Here is a 15,477-nt window from a genome sequence, read left to right as displayed (position 1 = left end):
GACCAGCAATGGACTGCTGTTTCTGCCATGTGAGATGCACAGGTTTGTTTTGAATAAAATGAGTTGAATGGAGCAATCCCATACAGAGCACAGTGGCAGAGCTAAAGGGGTCCAGCCCTGAGTTCAGTTGTCTGAGTTGGAGGATGATAGCACTCCCAGCCAGCATAGCTGCAGGCATAGGCTGTCTGAGGTGACAGTGAAACAGAAAACCAAAGATCTGAGACTAATCAAACTCTTCACTGAATGCAAGTGAAATTTGGAGTTTATTTTCAATAATTTTTCAAAGTACGTTGAAATAATCTTATGAGCTAGCTACCAAGGGAATGAAGAAGTCAGCACACTGCTTCTCAATGCCTTCAAATAAATTTTTCTTTATTTTTAATTCTCAGACAAAATCTTTGTTTATTTTTAAGCAATCATACTTTGATCACCTGCATTTTCCACCGAGAAAGGCTTTGAACAAAAGCGTGATCCAGCTTTAAATAAGAACCATATAAATACCTCAGCTATAGCAGGGAAATGAGTCACATATGTAAGTCACATACATCAGTCACGTACATAAGTGTTTTCAGAATCAAATTCAGAGATAATAAAATCTGTCAAGAGCTGTGAATTCTTCAGATGGAAACCACTCCAGCTACATAGAGGAATTCTTTTCCTATCTTTCTGAAATTCAGAAAGAGTTATCATTTCCGTAGTGAAAGTAGCCTGTTTCAGAAACATCTTATAGAATGTGTCTTCAGGAAGGGCTTTTTAACAAAAAAATTAATAACATTTAATAATTAATAGAACTATGTAAGCTTATTGAGTCATCCTGGGTTTTAATCAATTTGAAATATTTGGGGCACCAATTTCTACCTTACTGCTCCTCGCTGGAGGTGCATTAGAGTTTTAGTGCAATTAAAACGAAGCAGGAAATATTTTTAGCTAATTGCACTGTGCACCTTGAAGGTAATTTGAAGCTGCAGGCAAAAAAAATAAAATATCAGAAGGAGTAATTGAGTGTTGCAAGCTGGGAGTATGTGTACTTGGCTGCATTCTAATTCAGAGGGATACAGAGTCTAGGAGAGGTGCTGAACAGGCATGGCAGGACATGGGCAAAGTCTCACCCCCACACAGCGGTCCCCCTGTGTGTCACAAGGAAGAATGGGACATGCTGAAGGGTCCAAGTCCTGCTATGCAAGGCTGGGGCTGCCTCTGAATGCACTATTTGCCACCCTCAAGGCAGTCTTGCATGACCGTGGGGCATGGGATGACCCCACCACCCCAGCTGTGGCAGGACTGGCAGTTCCCAAGTTGGGGACTCCATAAAGAGACTTCAGCTTGGAAGATAGATGGGGTCTTCTCATCTCCCATCCACAACCTCCCCTAGTTGCCTTCAGATAATTCCTGGGGGTGCCATTATCTGGTGGGAATAAAGGAAGGGAAGGTGAGCACTGAGTCCCTAACACTCAGCAGCAGAAAGTGGAAAAGGAAAGCATCCGATTCATCAACATTTTGTCTATCTACAAAAGAAAAAATAAACAAAAACCAAACAAACAAACCAGAACTAGTGAAGACAGGACACAGAGGCTCACTCACAGCTTCCCAATTAGACTTGGTTCTCAACCATGTACATTTTTTTAATTAAACTATTGGTACAATGCTCAGGAGATAGCAAACTCCTTGAGGCCCCTTTGTAATAAAGAACCTTTCATTATGTGTAGAAAGGTAGCTTCCACACAGCTTAATTTCCTCTCCCACCTAATGTTCTCCAGCAGCAAAAGCAGGAGTGATTGCCTTGTACGAGGCAGGACATGTTCTCCTCAGGGCACTGGCCCTGCTGAGTTGGCCAGCAGAAGTGGAAAATGATACAGGCTTTGCTGGAAAAGTAACCACATAACATACATTTGACCTTTACCATCACTACTGCCCTGCTTCCCGAAATGGCCTGAGTTTATTGCGCTGACCTTTGCCTGCAAAACTGGTAAAGCACAGCTGAAAGCAGAGCAGGACGTATGGCTATGTTTACTTGAGCAAATAAATTCTGGACCTCACTGAGGAGGATGGACAGGGCTCCATTCAGTCCTTACACTCAGCTTGCTACCACAGTCACAGGGCAGGGCAGATTAGAGCAGCCTACATCCCATTCTATCCCACGTACCTCTGTTTTCCATTCCTCTACATGTCCTTCAGGGTGTCCCTCTGTGATCCCTATCATGCAGTGCCCACCTATCCTGCTACTACTTGGGGATGGGAAAAGGAAACACCGCACAGGGAACCAGTGACATTTTCTGACTGACTGGGCTGGCTTCTCCAGGAGCTGCCGCTCCAATGTGGTGCTTTTTCATCCGCTGCTTGAGACTAATGGCTCTAGAAAAATAGATAAATCAGAGGTGACACAGCTACTGCTGCGTGACATTTTTTCATCAAACTGGCTGGGGGAGGAAAGGGTGACCAAAAAGTGACATTTTGACCAAACTGGATGTTTCCGCAGCAAATTTTCATTCTAGAAGATTAAAAAAGAAATGCCAACAGCACACACAGACACACAGACACACACACACACAAAATGTTTGATTAAAAATGCTGGCCTTCAAAACACTAAATTTATCTTAAAAATGGACTGGTTTTCAGACTGATTAAAAAAAAAAAATTAATCTCATCCTCTAGCCACCTCCCCCACCCCAGTTTTGCTTTGTTTATTAACTGAAATATTTACAGGAAAGAAAGCCAAAATAATGACAATTTTCCCCTAGAAAATAATGGTCATTTTTCAACCAGCTGTGAATGTAACATGGTTAAATGAGAACAATCCTAGTAACAACACTGCACAGCAAGTAAGTCATACAGTTATTTGAAAGAAAGACATTACAATTTAAAAGCTAATTTTTATCGTCACCTTTAATTTATAAATGGGAAAAACGAGGCAGGAACATCAAGCATCTTAAATAAAAAGCAACAACAGAAAACATTAGCATTTGAAATGCTGGACTCCCATCTCCCTGTTAGATTGCATTAGCTTCTGTGTCTGTATATGTGTAATTGTTTCTGTTGATATATATGTATGTATATACAGTACCTCTGTACGTATACATATGTATGATATGTATGTGTGCATATTCATGTATATATAGATTCATATAAGCTGTCTCCTTTTTAACCTTCAGATGATAGGACTGAAGTGTCTGACAAAAGCATTATTCTTTTTTTTTCTTTATTTTCTTTTTTTTTTTTTTTTTTTCTTCTTCCTAAAAATAGCACCCCAAGAGCCCAGGTAAATGTGCTGATCTTTAGTATAAATGATCAGGCTTCATTTAATCTCAGCATGGATGCAAAATCCCCTTGAACCTAGTGCCCTCTGTGCTCTAAGACATTTGAGTTCCTGAACTTGGACTCCCCATGACAGCCTTATTAGCAGTGGCTGTTGAAGGGTTGGGGCCCATTTTGGAGAGCCCTGTGTTCTTCTTCCACTCGGGACAGGGTTCATGCAGGGGCAGGAGGAAGAGCGTGGTGAGGAGGAGGACTGAGACAGAGGAAAGGCAGTTCCATCCAGTGCTGGGAGAAAGTTGGCGCAGAGGTTTAAAACAGAGAGAGAAATTGCTATAGAAACAAGAAGAAAGGCAAGGGAGAAAAACACAGGTTGGAATTTAAATAATATTGATCAGCCTCAGAGGCAATAGCTGTAAAGATCTGTCACCCGTAGGAAAAATATCTCCACTGCTTAGCTGGAGGCATTCTTGGGCACAGGCTCCAACAGGCAGAAGATCTGGACTCCTGTTTTGGAATAGTGTGTAAGCAGATGCTAACGGATATTGCATAAAGGTAAAGAAACATACATATGGGGTGAGCAATGTTCACTCATCAGAAGAGACTTAGCTTTAGAGGTTGTCACTGGACAGCTGGTGCTGGAAGAAGTGAAGGCTTTTGAGTTCCTTCAGGGAGAGGTTCCTTGCCTCCAAGGCAGCGCAGAAAAAGTGATGGAGAAGATGATCCATGGAGAATTGGCTAGACAGGAGTAGGGGGAGGGGTGCTGCAGGAAAATTGTGGAACAGAAGGCAATGTATTTATGAAATGGAAGGGGGAGAGCATCAACCTGGCAGTGCACTACAGTAGAGGCAGTGCCAATTCTGTGGTCCTGTGAAACAGTGTGTTGTTGCACCTGCCACTGGTTGTATTTTCATGCTGAGCAGATAAATTCATACCCTGACACTAGGCAGAGAGGTATGTGCAATCCCCCACAAGCCCAGCATTCCCTAGGCTTTGTGGTGAATGAAACAGAACATGAGCTGTGTACTTTTAAAGATCATCTGCACATTCTGAGTCTTTGGGAAAGGTCTGTCCTTCACTAGCTCTCACGAAAATATTCAGTAGCAGAAGTAGTAATCCAGCTTTTGTTGACACTGAGGCACTTTGCATCAGCAAAAGACACTTCAAGAAATGATCCAGCAGTCCTGGCAATGCATCCATAGCCAAGTGTGGAGCAGCAATATGTAAGTATAGCTGAAAAACTGGATTTGAACATGAGGGACATTGCTGATCTTTAGGAAGGCTTCCCTTTATGTTGAAGACTTAGAATGCGACTATCTCCATCAAAGCTAGGCAGTTGGAGTCTTCATTATAATCAAGACAGACATAGACCCCTTTTGGCCATGGTTCAAGGTCTGATCAGAAGGGGTCCTTTAGGATGTGTGAACTTGTGAGCTTCAAGTCCTGTTTCACTTCATTAAACACACCTGGAGTCCTTTTCTCAGGTGGAGATATTGTGACTTGTAGTCTAATTAGGGTTTAAAATGATTATCTCCATTAGAGTTCAAAGAAAATGGTCTACAGCTCCACTTAGAGGCTTCAAACAAGAAGCTGTTTTGTAGGAATATTGACATTTACCAGGTACATTTGGCTGTGGGTCGCTCAGCCCAGTAAGTTCTTGGTCATTGTCACTTGAAGCAAAGATGTTTTTCCTAATCTGTGTACAGACCCCAGATGGTCATGAAGTAGGCTTCCTCTTTGTTTCCATGGCACTTCTGCACTAGGTTATATATACTTGTCTTCATAACGTTAACACTTCTATTCACCAGTTTACTTCAGCAATACCCAAAGTTTATATCTCTTCCCAGAAAAGTGAATTACTTTCCTTAAACAGATGACTTTGGCTGGTGTCCAGCCTGTCCAACACAGGAGCCTAACTCACTTCTCAATTCCAGGCTTCTGATGAAGCAATCCTCATCAGATAGGAATCTGACTCCTCTGCCTATTCAACCAAGACATGTGCCTAGGCGGTTCTCCACAGGGAGAGTCTGCCAGACGACTGGGCACTTGATAGTCTATTTCATTTATCAGTTGATGTAAAAACATTACTGCTTACTAGGAACCTTGCCCAAGCTCAGGTACATCACCTGTGTGGGCAGAATATCTCCTTAAAGATATTCTAGGGTTCTCTTCCTCTCTACTGACTAAGGAGGTGCTACAGACCCATATTTTAGAAAGAAAGCTTCATTTGGTGCTTTAAATACAGACCAGGTTTAGGCAGACAGGATGACCATGTTTGACTTTCATTTGAAAGCATGTTTTCTGTTTTGTTTTGTTCTTTTAGCCTCAGCAAGTTCTAATTCTTCATCTGTATGTACGTGTGTATGTGTTTGTGTGCATGTCACATCCCCACTGTCTGAAGGTGTGTGTGAAGGATGGGCAGAGGGATGGTAGTAACCACTCCAAAGTCAATGGCAGACCAGCCTCGTCCTTCTTGCTCCAGCCATAAAGGAAAATGTTTTTCCCAGTCAAGGTTATGTCCAAGAGCCGCTTCTCAGTTTGAGTGTTGCCTAGAACTGGCATCAGTGGGGTGGTGTCTATATGCACTGACCACAGTGTGGCCACCTCTGATTCTGTGACTGGTGTCTGTAGCCAAAAATGCACCCAGGGGTAAGAGGGATGCTAGAGGCTGTTTTGCTTCCTTAAGCACAGCCTAGATCTGTACTGTTCATACTACTTTTCCTTGAGTGTCCAGAGACATAAGTGACAACATCTCTAAACTTCATCTTCAAAAAGACTGTTTTCTGCCTTTTGGCTTGAAAAATGACTGTAGAATCAAATCTTGCATCTGCCCTTGGGGGAAACAGTCTGTTCCCTTCATCCAAACCCCACGAAGCTCAGGCTGACACTTCCAGCTCATCCAGCCACAGAGTTTAGAGGCCAGGCCATTGAGAAGAAGACACCAACAACCAAGAAGCAGACAACTGGGGACAGGGTGTGGAGCTGAAGCCAGTGCTCATTTCAAGGGCTTAGTTCAGCACCGTCTCATCAGTTGAGCATAACAACACTAGCCAGAAAGTGTATTTCAGCTCAGAAAAAAAAATAATAATAATAAAGTCAAATAATAATAATAATAAAAAAAGCCAGAGAATGAATTTTCTGAAGCCAGCATGATTGACTTCAGGATGAGTACTGCTAACAGTATTCTAGTGACACCCAAACACAAGGTGAAATTTCAGTTGTATGCAATGACTTTTCAGAGATAGGCTGGGAAGAAAGATATGAGCCCTGCCAAGAGAGTAGAAATGCAGTACCTGAGAACAGGGTGCAGACCTGCCAACTGAGACAAGCGTATTGTTATGTGCGGTGATTTTTGGTGTTTACTGAGGCAAAACTACATGGGCCAATACAGGGACTTATTCCATGGTAGGAAAGAAACAGAGTGTTTCTGGATATTGCAGCAACCAACCCCAGGCAATTTTCAATTTCATCTTTTTTTCTTTCTCTTTTTCTTTCTCTTTTTCTTTTTCTTTTTCTTTTTCTTTTTCTTTTTCTTTTTCTTTTTCTTTTTCTTTTTCTTTTTCTTTTTCTTTTTCTTTTTCTTTTTCTTTTTCTTTTTCTTTTTCTTTTTCTTTTTTTCTTTCTTTTTCTTTTTTTTCTTTTTCTTTTTTCTTTCTTTTTCCTTTTCTTTTTTCTTTCTTTTTTCCTTTTTTCTTTTTTCTTTTTTTTCCCTCCCCTCCCCTCCCGTCTCCTCCCGTCTCCTCCCGTCTCCTCCCGTCTCCTCCCGTCTCCTCCCCTCCCCTCCCCTCCCCTCCCCTCCCCTCCCCTCCCCTCCCCTCCCCTCCCCTCCCCTCCCCTCCCCTCCCCTCCCCTCCCCTCCCCTCCCCTCCCCTCCCCTCCCCTCCCCTCCCCTCCCCTCCCCTCCCCTCCCCTCCCCTCTCCTCTCCTCCCCTCTCCTCTCCTCTCCTCTCCTCTCCTCTCCTCTCCTCTCCTCTCCTCTCCTCTCCTCTCCTCTCCTCTCCTCTCCTCTCCTCTCCTCTCCTCTCCTCTCCTCTCCTCTCCTCTCCTCTCCTCTCCTCTCCTCTCCTCTCCTCTCCTCTCCTCTCCTCTCCTCTCCTCTCCTCTCCTCTCCTCTCCTCCTCTCCTCTCCTCTCCTCTTTCCTCTTCTTTCCTTCATTTTTTTCTTTTTTTTATTTTTAAGCCAGGCTGAAGGCAAACACCAAAGCAGTAAATTTCCTTCTTTTAATGATGCTGATTTAGGAACCGTTGTATCTTCTGAGTCCTTCTACAAGTTTGGTTCTCACACCATACCAGCATTGCTGTACCCGGAGCCTGCCGTCCTGAAAGCCACTAAGCAGACATGCAACAATCAGCAGTAGCGGCTTTTCTTTTTCTTTTTCTTTTTTCGTTTTTCTTTTCTTTTTTCTATTAATTCTCAGTAGCCAAAGCAGCTCGTGGTCTATTACTCCCCCCTGACTTTAAACTTTCTGGGATGTAATTGCATTAGAGCAGTGCCAGCTCCGGAGTCTATCCAAGGAAATGGCACAGCTCCCAGCGGACTTTGGCTAGCTGTCCCGCGACGCCCCGGAGGCAGGGGGTGGTGTGGGAGAGGCTCGTGCTAACGAAAGCATTCTGGTTGGCAGCAAATGTATTTATTTTCCAGACTTTGCAAACCAATCTGTGTCTGCGCTCATTCATTCAGTGCATGCTCTCCTCAACAGCCGCTGCACAGCGTCCTGTTACTGTTCACTGTTGACTGTGTGTCCACATTTAAGTGTGTGTTTTACGTGTGTGTCTCTGGCTAGGCCTCCTCCATCCTTTTCTTTTTCCTTTCTTTCTTTTCTTCCTCCTTTCTTTACTTCCGTTTGGTTTGTTTGCTTTGCTTTCCTTCTTGTTTTGTTTTATATAGTTTAACAGCAAGTATTTCCATTACAGCTTTTTGACTGATGCTGTGTTTGTAACTTTTTTTTAATTATTATTATTTTTATATATATCTTCTTTCCTTACCTTTCCCTTTTTCAACACTATATATAAATATATATATATATAAAAAAAATCTTTTCTTCTTTTGTCATTCAATCAAATTCCAACAAAACCAACCAAGAGCCAGTCAAATCCACCACAGTCTCGCGCTGAGCTAGGAAAAAAGTTCACGTAATGACATGAAAGTGGAGAATACAGTCCCCCAGGCCGTAAGTTCAAATCAACTCGAAGTTGAAAGTGTGACATGATGGCGTCATGTAACAAGCTAAGAATTGGTTGCATGACATGCCGTCAAGTTTCGTGCAGGTGCCGTGATTGAAGCATTTTTCTTGGATGTTGTATCAGTTGATGATTGGCCAGTCATGATCACATGTGCCTTTTTTGACTTTGTGCTGCCACAATTTTTTGCTGTGCTCATTTTCGTTTCGTTTTTGGTGCTTGCAGTGGTTTCTTTATTTGTCGTTTGATTTCTCGTCAGCGTTTTATGCTTCTCTAGATGTCACATAGAAGGAAAAAAAAAAGATGGATTCCTAATTCTTTAGAAAAAAATGGGATTGTTATAACTTTACAGATAATTTGGAAAAAAAAAAAAAAAGAAAAAAATGTGTGGTTAATATTTTTGCACTGAAAAATCTTGTGATTTTATTTTTTTTCCGGAGAATTGGGGGCCTTTTTCAATTGACGCATTTTTTACCCCTTAGGATATTTCAAATCACTCTCCAAAATTTTAAAAACAAATGATAAAAATAAAACCAAAAGCAAAATGATAGTAACAGTAGTTTGAAAACTATAGCAATCAAAAAAAAAAAAAAAAAAGAAAAAAAAATCCTAACCCCAAGAAAAGCCTCATTGTATGTCTTTTCAAGAATTCCTAATTCTAAGGTTCTGTATTACAGCAACTCCAGCAAAAATTAATTGCTTAGGGGGAGGGAGGGATTGTTTTGAATGGGGGAAAAAAAATGACCAAAAACGTCCAGATCAAAAAGCAAAATGCATCTTTTTGTTTACAACTGAAAAAGGGTCCTTGACGAGTGTTTTTTATTTTTTTATTCTATTATTATTTTTGGTGTTGTAATTGTTTAGACTGCTGTGTACGGTTTGCTGTTTGTTGAACCAACAGTGTGAAAACCTGCCAGCATGGATTGATATTCCGCATGACACTTTTCCACCAGAGTGGACCTTTTGCAGTTTCTAAGTTTCTTGATGTAATAAATCACCAAGTGTATAAGAAGAACCTGCTTGCTAGAAAGAGATAAGAGCTAATCCTTAATGATGAAGCATCCTACTTAAATGTCAAGCCTAGTCGGATCATGATTACATTTTTTTAAAATAACTTTTTTTATTTAAGAAATGTTAGCTTTACATTTTTTTTCTATAAAAAAAATAACGTTTATTCCAACAGTCTTTTTTTATTTAACCTCCTATAAATTACCTGTTCAAAGTCCCACTTTCTGACATTCACAAAAGATGTAGATGTTATTGGCAGCTATGTCTCCACAGATCGCTCATACACTGTCATAGACAGCCTCCCATTAAAATGTAGAAGAATTCTTTCTCAATGCCTTTCACACTACAAAAGCCCACCAAGCAAGATTGTGATCTGGCATTGTAAAGCGGCACTTAAAAATAATTTAAATGTAGTTATCTGTACATACATAGTGATACAGATTTAAATAGATGTCCCTCGCTATTATTTTGATTTACGATGATTATTACTATTAGGAACAATTGTTTTTTTTCTTTATCATGATCGTGACTACCTTGCTCACTTTGGGTTTGATCCAGTTCTCACTGAAGTCAAGGGGAATCTTTCTGTTGACATGAGTGGGAGCAGAATCAGAGCCAATGACTCAAAAAGCAAACCACTAAAGCAGAAACCCCATCCTGTCCCAATTGAAGGGAGAAGAAAACACCCTTTACTTTCAACAGGAGCAGGATTGGGCCCAAAAGAACAGACTTGTTTTTAATTTTGTTTTCATTTTTAGGTCTCTTTTCCCTGTCCCAAATATCCCCCTCCTTTCCTACTTCCCCCTTCCCTTTTTGATTTAATTTGCAATGATCTTCTTCATTTTTTTAGGGCAGCAGCTGAATGGGCCACAATTAGAAAAACAAAACAAAAACAAAACAAAACAAAAACACAAAAAAGTATATCTATATTAAAAAAAAATGGGAACTGTTGGATTACACCTTTGACATATCAGCAAAAATATCAATCAAGCTGAAGACTTCAGACTTATTCTCTCTTTGATTGTTTAGACTGTAACATTTCTTCAAGAAAGTATCACATCTGCTGACTTCGAAGGACATGCACTTGAAAACAAACAAACAAACACATAAGTAAAATCAGAACAGGAACAAGATCAACCAGGATTTCTGAAGAAACAATGATATCACCACAGCGGCTTTTCTTCAAACAGGAGATGCAAACCTGGATACTGACAAAGGAGTGCCTGTTTGCCACCAAGGATGCGGTTACCATGCGCGACCCATGGTAACAGTCACTGAGCATCTTTATCTGTCATTCCTTAGCTAATAGGGACCAAAGGACAAAACTTTTTACCGCAGACTTGTAGCTGTATGTAAAATATGGAAGTTCTTTCCTTTTCTCTGAGCTGTTCCTAAAACAGTTTTTGAGAGTGATTATAAGAAATATATAAAAATTAAAAAAAAATGCTTAAACGCTTTTAAAATGGCAAGATAATAGTTCTTTGATACTTTGGGAGGTTCTTTGGTTATACATTAATTAGAGTCTATGAAGCTTTCATATGGTTTTCTGTATAATACGTAAGGATTGCGCTGTTAAAGGCAGGTTAGATGGATATCTATGAAAAGCAAAAAAAAACAAAAACAAAAAAAAACCATAACTAGATACACTAAAAAGCATAGAAGAGAAGAGAAAGGAAAGATGGTTGATATTAAAATGGAAAACAAAAAAAAAAGAAAAGGTTTGTAAATGCTTCTAACTCTCCCCATTTAAAATCCTAATAGTTGTACAGAATTTAAAAAAGAAAGTTTAAAATACCTATATAATAGAAAAAAAAATTAGACAACATAAAAAAATAAAAAAAAACAAAAAAGCAAAAAAAAAATAATACTACATAGAAGTTAGCGTTAATGCTAAAAACAAAGATGTTGTAGAACTGTAATTTTTGTAGAGTTTAGATTGAGCATAAATTCCTACTCTGCCAATTGCTGTTGGATGCTGTTATTTATTAAGGAGACAAAGGAGATAAATGGCTATTATGGCAGCTTTTTTAACTGCAAGCATTCCAGCTATTAACAAAATAAACAGAATAAAACTCGACTCTGTAGTCAATGCAAATGGGAAACAAAACAGCTGTCTTTTTATCAGACGTTAGTTCTAACTTGAACAACGAAACACAGCTAAACGCTTCATGTCTTCATGATCTGCTGTCCGCGAAATTCCCATCATCCTATGCTTCAGTAGCTTCCATATTTGCTCTAGAAACCTTCAGGGCAAGTGATTAGCCTAGAAACCTTAAACTTAAAAAAAAAAAAAAAAAAAAAAACATAAAAATATAAAAAATATAAAAAAAAACCTAAGTATAAAACCTAAGTATAAGACAAACATTAAGCAAACAATCTCTTTGAAGAACTTCTGAAACTGTTTACAAGGAATTTTGAGAAACGGGGATGTTTAAAAAAAAAAAAAATAGATGCTGGCTCTGTTTTTCTGTAAATAAATTTGCATATTTTGTAGGACTTTTAATTGTAATGATAGAGAAAAACAAGGAAAACTATTTAATGAAAGCACGATATTTATCTTTGGTAAATGACTTTAGAGCAGTTAAAAAATAAGACATTGCTTTAAAAAATCTGACTCAGAAAAAGAAAACAATGAATTATTTAAGAACACATATATTTTAAAGTATATCATATTTATTATAATTTATTTTCACAGTCTTAAAACTTGATTTACATCATTCTCACACTTGTTTGCATCGACTGAGCAGTGTGATAATTGTTTCTGATTCTTTGGTTTGACTCTGTTTTAATATTCTTGTTTGTTTTTCTTAGTACTTTTTATCTTGATCTCAAGTTCCTTTTTTCCTTTTTTTTGGTTTTTTTTTTCTGTTTGGTTGGTTGGTTGTTGTTTTTTTTTTAATTTTTAATTCCCTAATGGGCCTGATCTTCCTGTCCTTACTCCGGCAGAACTCCCACTGGGACATGTTGGGTATTTTGCCTGAGCAAGGACAGCCAGACTGAGCCCACAGCTAGGAAGTACAGATGTGTAACACAGCTGCAGTTCCATACAACTGCTCTTTCACTCTCAATTCCCTAAAACTCCTTGTAATCTTCTGTAATTATTGAATGACGCTTTCCAGCTTAGCCCTAAATAAAGCACAGTTTAAAAAAAAATACCATGTTCTTTGCTTCTTGATGGCTTTCCTTAATGTGTTTGCTTTGAGAACGAAATGAATCTATTTCAACTCTTTCATTAATATACATTGTTTGAGTATCAGAACAAATCCCTTTGTTATATAAAACATATCTCATTGGATTGAATTAATGACACTGTTTCGTTTAATGTCTGCTTGATATTCCACTGTGGTTTACCTTAAACCTAGTAGGTTAGAAGATCAAATAATGGTACATACAAATTAGAGTCATTGTACCTCCTGTTTGAAGCCTGTTGTTTGATTTCACGCTCATGGTTTTTTCATGCTGATAAGTATAGAGGCCAAAGCTTGGGACATCGCTCCTTTAGCTGCTTTGGGACAACCCTGTGAAATTCAGCAGTCTCCAGAGGTGAGGTTCAATTTCTTCCTGAGAATCCGTCACATCTCATCCTTTGAATGACGGTTTTTCCCTCACCCTCAAATGGCTGTACCAGATCAGTTGAGCTAAGGACAGGGCTGAATTCAGGACCCTTTGAGTTTCAGTCCCAATACTTTCAGCCATGTCTGCATTTGGACAAGTTGCACCAGCTAAATCCATCTCTAAATAGAACTAATGGTGCTTGTCCAGAATATGAACTCCACAGATGGAAGGAGTTCTATTAGTAGAAACTCATATTATGGAGTTCTATTAGTAGAAACTCATATTATTACTATTATGAGTTACTAATGTCTGTTCAGGGCTATAGAAATAAATGAAATGTAAATCAGGTGATGAATATCGGGAGGGAATATGGTCAGTATTTTTTTTTTAATCTGAAAGTAAGGGTAAATGCAGAGGAGCACATTCATCAGTTTCATCTCTGCTTACATCACAGAAGATGCTTAGAAGAGGATAAAGGTGAAGGAATCAGACTCAAATATCACTGAGCTAGAAAATGAGGATTAGGTCTTCTGCCCCAAAGGCAATTCAGCATCCTGTCCCAAGCTGCACAGACACAGCAGGAAAACAGAGGCTCATCCTCTGTCATCAGCCAATTTTGGGTGTTAGATCACCCAAAGCCCTTCAAAGAGAGATAAAAACACAGGCAGAGAATAAGCCTATTAAGAATAATGCTGCAAGCTGTTGCCCAATACCCTCTCTTTTTCTCAGTTCACCCTACTAGTGCTTCCTTGTGGCCCCCAAGTTCCCTAGATCCCTCCTTTCCTTTGCCTTGAAGCAGGAACTACATCAGTGCAGTGGGTTTGGGCATCTTGCATGTAACTGTATCTGAAAGTTGTACATATGAGGGCATGCCCATGTGGCCTAAATAAGATGGGATGTGCTCCCAGGGCATCCAGATGGGGACATCCCTGGCCATTAAGATCTAGCTGGGGGCTGTTAGTTGCACATCATGAGACAAGATTTCAGAATCTTCTCTCGAGTACCTGCAATATGCAGTAGGTAAGACATGCAGTGCTGGGGAGCATTCGCAAGAGGAGGCCAGAAAACACTATTAAAGCTACCTGTGGGGCCCATGTCAGACTCCTAAAAATATTTAGCTCCATAGAGACACCATAAGGGTTGCTGAATTGGGGAACCTGGCTGTGAAGACCAGTAGAGACGACCAATGAACCAGGGGGGACCTTGCATTCTCCTCACTTTGCTTCCAGCATATCCCAAGTATTTAAGTGGGCAAACCTCCAAGCCCAGTCCCCCCAAAAACAGAGGTACATCAAAACTGTCTGCCCTCTGGAGGTTCATTAACACTGGTGTGTGGGGGTACAGAAGCACTGCTGTGACCATACTGCTGCCTGAACTCTGTGGTGTTCTCTTGCCAATTTCGACTCCCAGGTTATATTGGAAACACAGACTGAACTAGGGCTGAAGCAGAAACGCAGACTTGGCCTTGTGGCTGATTAAACACCCTTCTCTGTGCTGTTCACACACACCCACTCTGTTTTAAGCTTTAATTGTTTGTTATATGGAGACCCTCTGCTTCTTTCACACTGCCATAAAGGTGCTGTAAAATCAATAAAGCTTTGCAGCATGGGTTGGTTTCAGCATGGGACTGTGCTGTTGGGACTGGCACGCAGCCCAAGATAAGCCCCAGTGTGAAGCACTGAAAACGAAGAGAAAGGCAAAACTAGCCTGAAAGGCTGCAGCTGCCTGCCTATATCCACCAGAATACAGCAGACCAGGAACACTTTTGCAGAAGTTCGAAAGCCACTGGGTGTTTGATGCTGGCTCCTCCCTCTTATTTGTAGCTGTTAAATCACACTACATGAAACTAAAAGCTTTTTGTGCTGCTCCTTGGAGCTTATCCCCATGAACAGCTGTGGGCAACCTTTGCTTAGAGGCATGGCTTGCAGTCACTATTTCTTGTGTCCCATGGAGACACCTTCACCACAAATCATGCTTCTGTGTCTCTAAGACAACAGAAAATCCCTTCTTTGAGGCAGTTTCCCAAACCTGCATTTCCCAACATAGCCATACACGAGAGAAAACCTTTCTTCTTCCCCCTCCTTCCACCCCATCCCCACTCCAGGCAGCTATCCATTAAACCACTTTGAATACTGAGCTTTGCCTGTTGTCCATTTGTATAACTGCCATTGCAACACTGTTTGGAAATGTCCTTCTGAAGCAAGGTGAAGACTTTTCCACTTTGAATATTTCAGTTTCAAGCAGCACGTTTCCCCTTGCTGCAAATACACCAGGACAGAGGCCACTGCGAATCATGCCAAACATTCCTGTTTATGGTCCCAGGAAGCCACTCACACTTCACAGAGCTTTTTCAAGTGGGAAAACACATATCACTGGGATGTACAAGCTTGTGCACAGCATCTCTTAGAGAAGGAGGTTGCTGATGCTGTTGCCTATGAAGGTCCCTTAGTAAATTCGATTTGAGAATACCTGGCTCATCCTATA

General features: G+C 40.3%; 1 protein-coding gene across 1 annotated transcript in view; it reads left to right on the top strand.

Annotated features, from left to right (window-relative positions):
* Positions 1-12,315, top strand: part of CELF4 (CUGBP Elav-like family member 4) — a 727,985-nt gene extending 715,670 nt beyond the window's left edge. Inside the window, exon 13 of the mRNA XM_065740123.1 lies at positions 10,289-12,315. The gene's annotated coding sequence lies outside the window, so the exon portion shown is untranslated. The remainder of the gene's footprint in view (positions 1-10,288) is intronic.
* Positions 12,316-15,477: the final 3,162 nt, after the last annotated feature.

This window comes from Cyrtonyx montezumae, unplaced genomic scaffold, assembly GCF_038088225.1.
Source record: "Cyrtonyx montezumae isolate F1298 unplaced genomic scaffold, pur_monq_1.0 scaffold_25, whole genome shotgun sequence".
NCBI lineage: Eukaryota > Metazoa > Chordata > Aves > Galliformes > Odontophoridae > Cyrtonyx > Cyrtonyx montezumae.
The sequence above is the reverse complement of the archived record's forward strand: the minus strand, read 5'-3'. Positions and strand labels throughout refer to the sequence as shown.